This window comes from Anser anser (assembly GCF_964211835.1).
Source record: "Anser anser genome assembly, chromosome: 3".
Classification (NCBI taxonomy): Eukaryota; Metazoa; Chordata; class Aves; order Anseriformes; family Anatidae; genus Anser; species Anser anser.
In genome coordinates this window covers 60,033,221-60,046,044 of record NC_139722.1, presented here as the reverse complement: position 1 = coordinate 60,046,044, position 12,824 = coordinate 60,033,221, and the positions used below count along the sequence as shown (strand labels likewise).

At 39.8% G+C, this 12,824-nt stretch overlaps 1 protein-coding gene across 20 annotated transcripts in view; it reads left to right on the top strand.

Annotated features, from left to right (window-relative positions):
* The first annotated feature begins 984 nt into the window (after positions 1-984).
* Positions 985-12,824, top strand: part of EPB41L2 (erythrocyte membrane protein band 4.1 like 2) — a 110,524-nt gene continuing 98,684 nt past the window's right edge. For 13 of the 20 annotated variants that reach the window (XM_083830677.1, XM_083830675.1, XM_083830676.1 and 10 more), the window contains exons 1-2: positions 985-1,103; positions 4,100-4,181. The gene's annotated coding sequence lies outside the window, so the exon portion shown is untranslated. The remainder of the gene's footprint in view (positions 1,104-4,099; positions 4,182-12,824) is intronic. The other 7 variants (XM_083830680.1, XM_083830678.1, XM_083830671.1 and 4 more) reach the window with 4 other exon arrangements.

Genomic DNA, 12,824 nt, shown 5'->3' with positions numbered 1-12,824 from the left:
AGTCAAAGGCTTTTTCAAATTCTGTTTCTGAGTGTGGACCCAGATATATTGAAAAATCTTAATTTAGCTTTATTTCAATTGTACACTATAATGAAATATGAGTATTACAACATCAAGCAGTACACCTAGTAAACGCCAGAATTCAAATTGCTTGTGCACATGCATTATAATTCACTCCTTAATTATTGGTCCCTAACCTCTTCCACTGCGTGCAGAACAACGCTGAATTAAGCACAGATACCTAATAAATACTTCCTCTCTGATCATCAGTGGCTCATTGCCCCTCTGTGTGCTTACATCAATTTCCTTTAATAGCACTCCCGTGAGCTGTGGGGTTGCTTTTACTTCTGAAGCACCAAGGTTGAAGAAACGATGCTCATCAGTCCTAGGTGTCTAATTGAGTTCTCCATCCTAAGCATTATGAAACACCCAGAAATTTTATGGTACGTTGCCCGTTGACTTAATTTTCAGTAAGGTACTCTAAATGACATCCTGGCATTTTAAGACTGTCATTGTGAAGACAAATCTCTTTACAAAATATGGTTCAAGCGATGTGGCACGCAGCACCACGCAGAAATTTTCAGTAAAGTTTCTAGAGTTTTTAGAAGCCCTCAAACAACACTCAGCAGCCTTAGTCGTGATCCTGCTTTCCCCTTCCATCTAATTCTAGCTTTCCCAGAAATGACATAGGGATTCCATGGAAAACAGCTCATATTTCTGCCCAGCTCTTCCCCAAACCAGGAAACCCCCTCTGTGCGTTACATAGGCAGCCCCAGCCCCAGCCCCGTCCCTCAGCGCCCAGCCCCGCCCGGCGGGCGGCAGCCGCTGGAGGCGGCAGCCGTTGGAACGGGGCGGGCGCGCTGGGCGGGGCATCTCCCATGATTGACGTTTCCCACAGCCAATAGAGACGGGGCGCAGGGCGCGGGGCGGGCCCTCCGGCGAGTAGGCGCGGCCGAGGCGAGGCGGGAGGCGGGGCGCGGGCGCGGATTGGCCGGGGGGCGGGGCGCGCGGGGTTTTCTCCAGGGCTGCGCCGCCGTCCGCGGCTGGGGGAGTGTGTGCGGCAGCGCGAGCGTGGGGCGGCCGCTGGGCCGGCGGCTGACGGGGTAACGGCGGGCGGGGAGCCTCGCGGCGGCGGGAGGGGGGCGCTGCCCGCTCCCTGCCCCTCGCCGTGCCTCCGGCCCGGCCCGGCGCTGTCAGAGCCGGGGGAGGAGCGGGGACGGCAGGGGGCGGCAGCGGCCCCGGGGAAGCGCGTCCGGAGCGGCGGGGGGGTGCCCCCGGGGCTCGCCCCTCTGCGCCCGGGGGCCGCGGCTCCGCCTGCCGGCGGGTGGGGGCCGGGGGGCCGCGCTGGAGGGGTTCGTTAGGTGTGGGGGGGTGAAGCTGGGGGGGCTGCAGGGTCCTGGTCTCCTGCCCCGAGACAGGGAGGGTCGGGGTGCGTGGCTGGGGGCGGCTGGGGGGTGCTTTGTGAGTGATCCCCGGGAGGCGCAGAAGGAGTTGGCTTGCGGCGTTGTCAGCCTGGTGGTTGCAATTTCCAGAAACGGCTTCTGAAATGGGAACGCTGGCAGGGAGCAATTAGCAGCCAGCAAGGGAGTGAATTCAGGTCGAGGTGCTTTGATATTAGTAACGGCTAGCAAACAGGTCAATTAGGATGCTTTTTTTTTCTTGTAAAGCTGTCCGAGGCCCATTTTTAATTAAAAACATGTAATTTATAGCTTTTTCATTGACATGTAGTGCTTTATTGCCTTGTTTTCCTGTCTGCTAGCATGTGTGGTACCAACCAGAGTGTGAGTAACATACTACAAGCACGTAGTCCTGCAAAACTCAGCCTTCAGCAAACTCTTATAATAAAACTTCCAGACCTGGAGGGTTTGAAATGATAAAGTGCTTCTGTACTTCTTGGCTATTTCCTATTAAAATTGCATCCTTTGGCGTGATATTTTAAAGTTTCGAATGGGAGATGAACTCGGCCCTTAAACTGCGGAGCCGACCTGTCACAGAGCGGGCGCCGTTTGGTGCCATCCCGTGTCACTCGAGAATGGCCCCAGAAGGGTGTTCAGCTGAAGGGCTCTGTTTCAGTCGCTGCTCTCCTTCTCTCCAACAAGTTTCTGCTTACCGTGCTGTTTTCTGTCTGGTGTTAACCTCCATGGTGAGGAGTTGAGCTGCTTTCTCTTGCTTGAATTGCAGCTTTCTGCTGAGTTCGATTCCCTTTGAGCCTAGAATAGACCTTCCCTTCCTGGTTCTCAGAGGCTGTGGATCTCTGTTTATATCAACAGCTGGTACCTGTGGTAGAGGAGTTTGTGCTGTAGTAACTTCACTTAGGAAGGTCTAGACAAGACTTTCAATAGTATATGTTCTGTGTGTGTGCATGCTGAAAGTGAAGAAGAGTTCAAACTTAAGATATGGAGTAGACTTAGAGGCTTCATTTCTTTGGAAATATACTTGTTCCACCTCTGATTTCATAAGTCTCCAGTGACTGCAGTTAATCCATAAGAAATTTCTATTTTATTACCACTTCTTTTTGATACGACTTTAAAAGTAGGTGCAAATAAGTGTGGCTCGTTGAAGCCAGTCTGACCTGTTGATGTCTTCCTGGGGACAAGCTACAGTGAGGGTGGTCAGGCACTGGCAAAGGCTCCCCATGGCAGTGGTCACGGCACTGAGTCTGCCGGAGTTCAAGAAGCATTTGGACAATGCTACAACGGTCTTGGACACATGATTGGATTTTTTGGGTGGTCCTTTTGGGATCCAGGAGCTGGACTCGATCCTTCTGGGTCCTTTCCAACTCAGATACTCAATGAATACTGTGGAGTTAAATCGTTCTTATTCAGGGGGTTAACCTGGAGAATGATTGTATTACTTACTGTATTCAATATGGTGTAAATCATTTAGTGATTGTAGTAGATAGACAAAACATGCGTTTTTCATGTGGCCTGTTCCTGAGTCATACCTTTAAAGATGACAAGCACAGGTCATGGGGGAGAACAGGAAAGCGTTCTGGGAACATTTAAAGGCTTTCAAAGGTGGTTTTGTGGGTTGTTGCTAATAGTCATTTAATCATAAGCTCTCTGTAAGTCATTGTTTAAAAAAAAAAATCAAACTAGGTTTCCAAACAGCATTTAAATACATGACAAAGTAATGTAATCTTTCCACTCTGTATTTGGTGCTTATGGGATTACTTCTTGAATTCTGCATTCACTTGTGGCATTGAGAACTTCTGAAAGGTGATAATATTGTAAGAAAAATTGGAAAGATTTTTAAAGTGTTGCAAGAACTGGGAAGCATGTCGCAGTACAGAAGATTGATTTATTCAAGTGTTAAAAGGGGAGGGAACAAAATAAGACTGATAGACACAGCTAGTAGTGGCTATGAAAGGATTCACTATCTAGAAAGAGAATCTAAACAGCTTATGCTCCTTATAGTTATGTCTATAGTATACAGTATTACTCTATTGAGAGAGGACAAGTTTTCTACATTTCAGTTTATTGCTTTAGATTTCAATAGGGCAAAACTGCTATCAAAGGTTGTGTATAGTGGATTCACTACTGTTAGGTATTTTTGAAGTAAGATTTAATACTTCCTGAGAAAGATGTACTAATTCAAATGGTGGTTTCATTGTGGAAGTGATCTTATGTTGTTGAGGGTAGATGAGGAGGGGGAGGGTGGTTTTTTGTCCTCACTACAGGCAGAATGAACCCAGAAAAAGCTGTACTGGAAAACTGCTCATTGTATGCTTGCACAATTGCCTGACATAAGAGAAGGGGATGTGGGAATGTGTGATTGTGTTATAGCCTGGATTATACAAGAAGTCAAACTGCATAGTAAGGGGTTATTTCCATCTTCCTAAATAGAAGGAAATGTCTCTTCTTGACTTTAAGAGTTAGACTTTATTATTAACTGCCACACTTCTACATGTTTGAAAACAGATAAAATGACAGTTCAAGTTGAGTTACTGTTTTTAACCCTCTTAGTATTTGTAGGGGTGTTAACGTCTTAATTATTTCTCATTTAAGCACAACTTCACTTTTCTGGTTTTCTAAATCCTAAAGTTAGTGGGGTGATGTTTGGTGTAATTTGACTAATTTAATTCCAGATTCTCTTATAGATAAAGAAGATATTGGGCTGTTATCCAGTTGTCATAGTTGATCGTATTTTGCCAGTCTTCAAGGCTTTTATTGGAGTTAAAGGTAACTTGTGACTTTTTTGTTGTTTTTGCTTTTAATATCAGAAAATTCACTATAGGAGTTTTCTAAATAGCAGAAGTTCTGTGTTCTGTTTCAAGTTCTTATGAAAGTTTTTGCTGTTAATGTGATAAATTTACATGGTTAAATGTGGTAACTTTGTAATATTTCACAGACAAGAACATATTAATGATACAGTATTTTGACCTTTAGCAAACCTTAATTTCTTAATTATCACAAACGTTGTCTAAACTGCTGTGTGAAGATAATTTTACTCGTGACTGATTTCTGCCTTAGAGTTCACCTTGTCTTGAGTACTTTGTAAAGATTTACAGGCTAAGTGAAAGCTGTATCAACAAGGTATTGATTAATTACTATAGAGTAATCTAAAAATTCTGTTTGGCTAGTGAGAGACAAAAAGCATGTTCTGTGTGTAGCAGCTTTTTCCTAGTTCTGGAGGAAAGCGGGGTCTGGATCTCTTCTCATTCTTACCAGAGTAGATGACTGGATTGTAGGTAATCTTTGAGGTCTTATAAAGGCTACTTTCAGATCCCTACATTCAGATCTGCACTTCATGAGTTCCTTTGGTGGTGGCGGCATGAGAGTTGCTGACTGGGCTGGAGTATATGAGATTCTCTGAAGGCCTGACCTCTGTTAAGTTGGCCTCTTCCATACAATACTGATTGTCTGTCTCTGAATATTCTCAGAAGCAGGTAGTATTTTTTATTGTTGGTTTCTTTGTTGGTTTGTTTTGTATTTTTTTCCTGTGGAGGTAAGATAGCACTGCTGTTCATCTGTGTAATGCCTTCATTAACAGTAGCTTGGCTCTTTGGAGACCTTGTGCATTGCAGGAGGATCTTTGTAAAACTGGAGACTTCTGACAGTGTCCAGGAGCCTAACCACAAGTGTTTTGCTTGATCTAATATCTACCGTGGTGCTGATACCCTTCTGTGTCTTTGTTTCCTCCCTGGATGCTTTCTGAAGAAGGGTGTGATATAGCTTGTCTTTAATTTGCCTAACTGTTATTAAGTGATGCAGCCTATGTGCTCTGTAAAGTCATTCATTGTTAGACTTTGGCATTGAATAGTAAAATAGGGTTAGTTAAGGACAGTTTAAAAGGAGCTATGAATTGCCTTGCTGCTCTAGGTTTGAATCTTCTCTTTTACTTCTAACATTGTCTGTGTGGTTTTCTGTTTGCAAAGCACTATTTCTAGAGAAATGTTCAGTAGGAAATGATGTTCAGTTACCAGAAAATAAAAATAGTCTCCAAAAGAGAAGTTTGGACTCTCTGAAAGATCAGTTTCAGCTTAAATTACTTGCACTGATGACAAAGCAGAGTTTAACCAAATATTTATTGTTGAAATTATCCTGTAATTAGTAGTGTTGTACAGCTAAATGTAACACCAGATTTTACTGTAAATTACTGCTATCCCATTTCTGTGGCTTGAGAAGTATAGAGTATAAATGCGGTATTCTTTTTCGTGGCCTGGATAAGAATTTGACTACAACATCTTAAGAACATAGTTTTTGTATTTTTAATAACATTCTTCAGTGCATATTTAAAATGCATGATGTGATCTCTTACCACAATGGAAAAATGGAAGATTAGAACAGCTTTTTCTAATTTGAAATGCTCCGTTATCCCGTATATGTGATTTAAAGTATACATTCTTATTGCAAGCTTTTGAATTGGATCATAGGCGGAGCTTTAAATTCTGATTGTTGAATCAGCACGTATACTACTTCTGAAAGTCAAAACAAAATTCAAAAATGATTATTAATATGCACTTTTGGGGTTCACATTTATTCAGACTCTTTTATTGCTTTCTCTTACTCACAAGAAAGATTTAATAAAATATTTTAGAATGCATGGAATTTATCCTGCAAAAATTAAAAACACAATACAAGCTTACTTCAGTTTGGACATTTCAGTTTAGGATCCGAAAGTTCTTTTTCAATTTCCGAATACAGCATTTTGTACTTTGTAGACCCTATTTGGAAATGAACTATTTGTTTCCTTTGTTGAAAGAAGCTGGTTTTTGTCCTTTTATTCCCTGTTCTGTTACTTCCTTTTGAAGCTGTACTAAGATAATACTGTAACTGCTGCTGTTCTCCCATCAGTCAATTAAAAGTGTGGCCAAATAGTAAGCCTGTATATCATTCATCCTTGCTTAGAGGACTGGATTTTTTTCTTGTATGGCTTTTTGGGTACTCTTCTTGGTAGGATGTTGCATTATCAGACCATGAATCTGAAGCAAATCCCGTGTTTGGAGGGGGTAGGGTTGGAACCACAAAGAATGTCTCAGTACAAACTTTTTATTTCAGGCAGTGTTTGGTGTTAAGGCTGCTTTGTCCCCTCTCTAGTCAATGCCTCTGTTTTGCAGTAATTTTTGACAAGAGGTTATCTACATAATAGTCAGAGGCAGCTGCTCAGGTCAAGCCTGAGGTTGCTACGTATCAATGTTACTAACCCCTTTTTTTTTCAAAAAAGCACAATCACAGAATGGTTTCCGTTGAAGTAACCCTTAAGGATTATCTAGTTCCACCCCCTGCCATGGGCAGGGACACCTCCCACTAGGCCAGGTTGCCCAAAGCCCCATCCAGCCTGGCCTTGAACACCTCCAGGGATGGGGCATCCACAGCTTCTCTGGGCAGCCTGTGCCAGGGCCTCACCACCCTCACAGTGAAGAATTTCCTCCTAACATCCAATCTAAACCTACTCTCTTCTACTTCATAGCCACTATCCCTATCCATACTCCCTGACAAAGTTCCTTCCCATCTTTCTTGTAGGCCCCCTTTAGGTACTGAAAGGTCACCCCAGAGCCTTCTCTTCTGGCTGAACAACCCAAGCTCCCTCAGCCTTTCCTCACAGGAGAGGTGCTCCAGCCCTTGAATAATCTTTGTGGAGGCTGAGGCAACAAAGACAAGTTGCAAGTGTTTAACATTAAAAGTAGTATTAAACCTGTTGTGGATCTCATGCTAATTAACTAAAGATGTTGGGCTTACTTTCACACTATTGTGTGTGCTTAAGGATGTTTTACAGAAAGCAGTTAACATTTGTGGAGGTGGTTAAGAACTGTACACTGATGATTTTCTGTTATTTTTTTCCCTATCCCTGAGTATGATGTACTTTTTTGATGGGTATGCTGTACTCTGTAACTTTTTCCCCAAATTTGTTCAAACACAGGCATTTTTTTTAGTTCAAAGAGGAAGATGCACATTTCTGAGACTGAAATCCATACTCAGTCTTTATCGCGTAATTCAATTCAGGAGAAAAGGTGAAATAAAAACCAGTCATATTAAAACATTTTTTTGTTACATTTGATCATAGTTTAGTACCATCCCAGAAACTCAGATGTTATTTATGGTATTTATTCATGTTGACCTTTGGCTAACTTGAGTTAGTGTGTGGCATCCCTGCTTATAGCAGGGGGTTTGAAGTTCGATAATCTTTAAGGTCTCTTCCAACCCAGACCATTCTATGATTTAACTTCCATGGGATAACTTCAGAATAGAATAATGACTTAAAATATAGACTGAATACTTGAGAGAAAATATTGGGGGTGGGGGGAGAGTTTACAATATTACCAGCACTTCGTTCTTGCACTGTAGCAGAAATGAAACTCTACAGAAGTGAATCTGGGAGTACTTCAATCTTGTGTTGTAGATTGGAAAATGCTTGGAAAAAAGGTGTGTTCTCCATAAAAATGCTCTGTAAAATGACTTAGTGTTACAGATCTATGTTCAAAAACTTCATCCAAATACAAAATGAAATCTTAAAATGAAACATGTTAGTAAACCACAATGTTCTGACTTGGGGAGAGTATGCATATAACCTGTTGAATTAAGCAAGTTTTAAGCAGCCATATATAACAGATACAACTTGGTATTCCAGCTTCTTGAATTGGATGATCTGTTGGGGCTGAAGACAGAAATATATTTACCACTGCACCCCTGTATTCACATGCATGTGCACTTCTTTTAGCAAAAGGTACATAACCCCACATTTTACTTTCATCCTTAGACCATGAAAGCTCAGTTATCCTGACAGAAAATTTCAGTCTCAAATAGAGACTAAGTATTAAATGTGGGACAAATCTTTCTGAAGGAAAAGTTTGTGCAATTTTAGTTCTGGTACGAAAGGATGATGCCAGAGGTTGCGTTACTTCTGGTCTCCATATGTATCGTGGAGTTCTGTTTCATGTATTTTAGAATGCCTATTGAAGCACTATTAAAAAATAAACATGCATTAGCTGAAGTATTTCTTAGTGTGCTGACTTGTTGGAAATCTAAGTGATTTAGTTCTTAAGGCATCATCAGACTTGGAGTATTGGGCTAAAAATGGAAGTGTTTTCACTTACTGCTTATGAATGGATTTTTGAAAGGCTATGGTGAAAAATACAAAATACGCTCCTAATACGTTGGCAGCGGGTTCACTTAAGGTATTTGCTTTTATTAAAACTCACCTCTATATCTTTCAGACCTTTTGATCAGTTTTCCAAAATTTTTAATATTTTTTTCATTATCCTAGATATTGCCTTGGAACTCAAGCTAGTATGAAGATGGTTGGTTTACCGTAGAATTCCCCAACTGTTGGTGGTATTTAGAGTATGCCTTAGACAAAGGGCATGACATACCCCGTACATAGTGTCAAAAACATAATGTCAAAACTTTGGAGTGGGACCAGGTGAAAACAGCTGATACTGGCTGAACTTCTTATTCACTGTCGTGAGTCCTAATTTTTTGACCTGAAATATCCATATCAATAAACTGTTGAATTATGTGAGAAGGGTAATTTGCCTGGCAAAGCTATATGTTTTTTTTAAACGAAAAAATACAGGTATGTTACAGTTTTAGATGTCAAGTTTATTGACATTAAGGTTCACATACTTTCGTTTTTTCTGAGTGATCTTTGCTTGGAAAGGATAATCACTGAAGTACCTGGATTCTTTCTGTTCAAAAGCTTACAAGAGTTGTTTTTTTAAACTCCCTTTAAAAACAAGTCCATTTTTCCTTTCTTTTGTTAAATGGTTTATGACTGTTTATGTAGTTACCTTAAAGATACTCTTCTACAGGTGTTAGTCTTTAAATTCTGTTTCCAAGGTTAACAACAGTATATGATGCTGGCCAGAAGAATCAGTAAATAAGCAGTTAATTTAATTGCACAAGACAGAACAAATGGGTATATTCTGTGAATATATTCTGACCTTTGGTTATGTAAAGAAGGTAAAAGCAGAGGCATTTTTTGGGGGGAAGAATTTTTTTTCCTCTGATCAGCTGATCTTTATTTTTATTTTTTTCCCTGACTGAAGCTTTGTTTCAGATAACTCAGGCAGCATGTCCATAGGTGTGTGTTGGTAAAATGAGCGCATAGTTATGATAGCAAGTCAAATTAAAAGAACCTAATGTACATGTTCTTGGAGATCTTATTCAATGCAACTTTTTTTTATAAAAAACAAATACCAACTGACCAAAAAAAACCCAGCTTCATCTGGAGCAGTCAGCACTGTAGAGTTAAGTGATGGCTAGAGCGGTTCTTGGCTACTGGCTTCTAGCAGATACAGTTCTTGAAGTTCATTTTTTTAAACTTTGCAAGAAATATCAGGGCTCCGGGTTTCAAGAAGTTGTTGTTGATTCAAGGAAAAACTGTAGTGGAGAGAATTGTCATCTAGATGTAGGGCAGACAAATTCACTGCATTTCAGAGTGAACAGGCACCTAACAAAAATAAGTTGGTTAAGGGATTGTAAATTTTTTTATTGCACATTTCATGGTTTATCATTAGAAGCGATATTTAAAAACTTAAAAGTAGCCTGGTTGGTGTGAAGTTAGTGTTGTTTTAAAAACTATTTTATAGAAGATAAATAGGAGGCTTTATACGGTTTTTTTAATACTTGGCATGTTCATGTTGGAGGTCAATTCCTTGCTCTGACTGTATTCTTTCAATATTAGTCTGTGCTATTTTGATGAGCTATCACTTCGAAGCTGGAGTTGCAGTATTTTGAGCAATGATAAAAGTTGGAGCAGGGCTCAAGTACTCTTGTGTTACTGCATAGTATATGAAGAAGTTATTCCAATTTTTATAATAGGCAAAATGCTTTGTTTTAACTATCACAAGATGGTGTAAGGCAGTACTGCAAAACATATTGATGTCCTCATGGGTTTTTTGATTGTTTCTAACTTTACTAAATACATAAATATTTATATTTACATGAAGGATTCATTGTGTTCTTGAGTGTGCATTTTGTGTTTTTTAATGGCCTTCCCCATGTTTGTTGTTGGAAGTTGTTCTTTATTTCAATGTGAATCCATTTTGAATTAGTTTGCCTCTTTCAGAGAACTTACTAGTAGAAAACTTTATTTTCCTTTAAAATGTAGTGTCCTTGGATTATTTTAATAGACAATTAGTTGAGCTGTAACTTAGAGCAGTACGCACCTAGATATTTTTTTAGAGGAACATACTGCTTTATCCACCTTTTGAACTAAACTTTGCATTAGGTAGTACTTTGCCCATGTTTTCTGCAACTTGTTAAATCTTGTTTGTTCTTACCTCACCCTCATTTCCAGTATAAAATGCGATAAAGAATATCCCTTTTAGTTGGGGAAACAAAGTTTTTCTTTTTCATGGATGTGGAGTTCTTTATTTTTTTAGAGAAGAATAGCTTCTGTTAACTAGCTTCAGGTTCATCCTCAAAAATATGTTTGATCCAGTTACCGCACAGTCTATATTTGCTAAGCATCTGTTGGAATCAGAGGGGCAGCACTGTGTTGTGATGGCATTAGCCTGCTGTCAGATGGCACTTTAATTCTTGAAAGTATCCTATCTTGATTTGAGGAAGAGGGCTTCTATATACTGAAGCATTGTTAGGATGTTCCGTGATAGATATGACTCATTGTCTAATAGTGTTACAGATATGGAAAGTCCGATTTTCTGTATTTATGTTTTCTTGCCAAATGTATTCAGTTACAAGGTGATTCTCTGGTAATTCAAGAATGTTGCTGGTACTTGAGTAATTGTGTGGAAATTCTCTTACCAAGTTTCTTGGTGTTGTAAAGATATGAGTAACTTTCCCACACGGTGTTTGTTTGGTTTCTCTACAAAGTTGGAAAGTTTTGCAGTGTGTTTCTTTTGTGAAACGTAGGAGAAACAGAATTATGAAATAATTTTGCCTGTCAAAGCAAAGCTTCATGAGTACTAAACATTCTTATTAAAAAAACAAGATGCTGCTCTAATGGAAATCTCACCTGTCATCTTCCTAGTTGCTTGTTTACTAATGTTAGAGTATTAGCAGTTTTATATTTTATATAAAACCAATCATGTTTTGCCATGGAATTTTTTAAGGCTTAAAGATATAATTGTTTCTACTTTTCCGTAGCGTAAAGTAGAATTGTGATTTTTTTTCTTTAAGCATATTTTTGTTGTGCATTATCAGTCTGAAATGATACATGAACTGTGATGGCACAGAGGGGAAAATGTGCTCCTATGTAGGGGTGAATTGGAGATGGAGACACTTGAGACATTCCTGACTGATTTGTTATTCCTTTGTCTGCTGTGTTAAGCTTAAAGAATAGCATGTCTCTTGTGAAACTTTGGTCTTGCATGTGCAAATATTTGAACAGCAAGTTTGTCTACTAACAGAGTTGTAATTTTTTCCTCAATACTAAATTTCAGCTTTTAAAAGTAGTGATATGTGTCCATAGATAGGTATGGTAGTTTTGAACTGTTCATCCTATCATGGGCCCTTGAAAATAAGGATAGGCCTTTAAAGTAGGAAGATGAGTATCTGTAGTCTGTATGGAGGCTAAGCCAGAAGGTCTTTAAGCACCTGAATTTTTTATTTTTTTATTTACAGCGGTAGATGTACTCTTTTGAGTTGGATTTCTTTTCCCACCCCCTCCATTTCAATTTATCCTCCAAAGGTGTATTTCCTTGTTTTTGCTCCCCTTCATCCTTTCAATGCAAGCCCCTCATGGCATTCTTCTCCCCACTTCACTGTCTTTTGTGGTCTCCCCTTGAATTAGCTCTGAAGTAACACTACTGTTGTTTGCAAAGGCCTGAGCTACTGGAGAATTGAAGACAGCTTTTGCTCTGCTAGTCCTAGCTAAAGAAACATTTGTAATGAATTGAGAATGGTCTGATGTAAAGGTGGGCATAACTTTGTCTCTGCTGAGAGCAGTAAAAAGTTACCTGACCCACAGCTGGGATTTTTAAGAGCTACACTACTAAGTACACTACACTAAGTATGAAAGGCTTCTTGTTTCTTTATTTGAAGGTGAATACATTCAGGTCTCTAGCTGGAATTGTAACAGCCAGCTCCGAATCCATTGTTTAAGAATGGACAACATAACTATTGCTGCAAATGAGATGATCTAAAATAGGCCTTATATCAGCAGGATTACAATTTAAAGGCTCTTCTTTTGCAATATCAAATTAAGCTGAATGTGCTCCAACCCAGTGCTTCTCACCTTTTGTTTTGAAAAGAGTTGTTCCTTTTATCCTGCTAGAGGAAAGGGAGATGCGTTGTTATCATTCGAGGTATGTCCTCCTTTCAATTTACTGACCTATCTCTGTGTTTGAAAAGCACTGCTGTAGGTTTCGCTTCTTTCTCAAGAGTAAGCAGTCATTCACATGACAAAACTGTCTTTGATGA